Below are 234 nucleotides of genomic sequence, written 5' to 3' on the forward strand. Positions count from 1 at the left end.
GGAGGTAGGTGAGGGTTATGATGGGAGGTAGGGGAAGGGTGAGGGGAGGTAGGGGATGGTGGGGGAGGGTGGGGGTTATAAGGGGAGGTAGGGGAAGGGTGAAAAAGAAAGCGAAGAGCGAATCTCTAACGACCGCTAATGACGAACACTGACATTGCTAACGACCGCTAATGACGAACACTGACATTGCTAACGACCGCTAATGACGAACACTGACATTGCTAACGAGCGACT

Source organism: Priapulus caudatus, unplaced genomic scaffold (assembly GCF_000485595.1).
Source record: "Priapulus caudatus unplaced genomic scaffold, Priapulus_caudatus-5.0.1 Scaffold1245, whole genome shotgun sequence".
Taxonomy (NCBI): domain Eukaryota; kingdom Metazoa; phylum Priapulida; class Priapulimorpha; order Priapulimorphida; family Priapulidae; genus Priapulus; species Priapulus caudatus.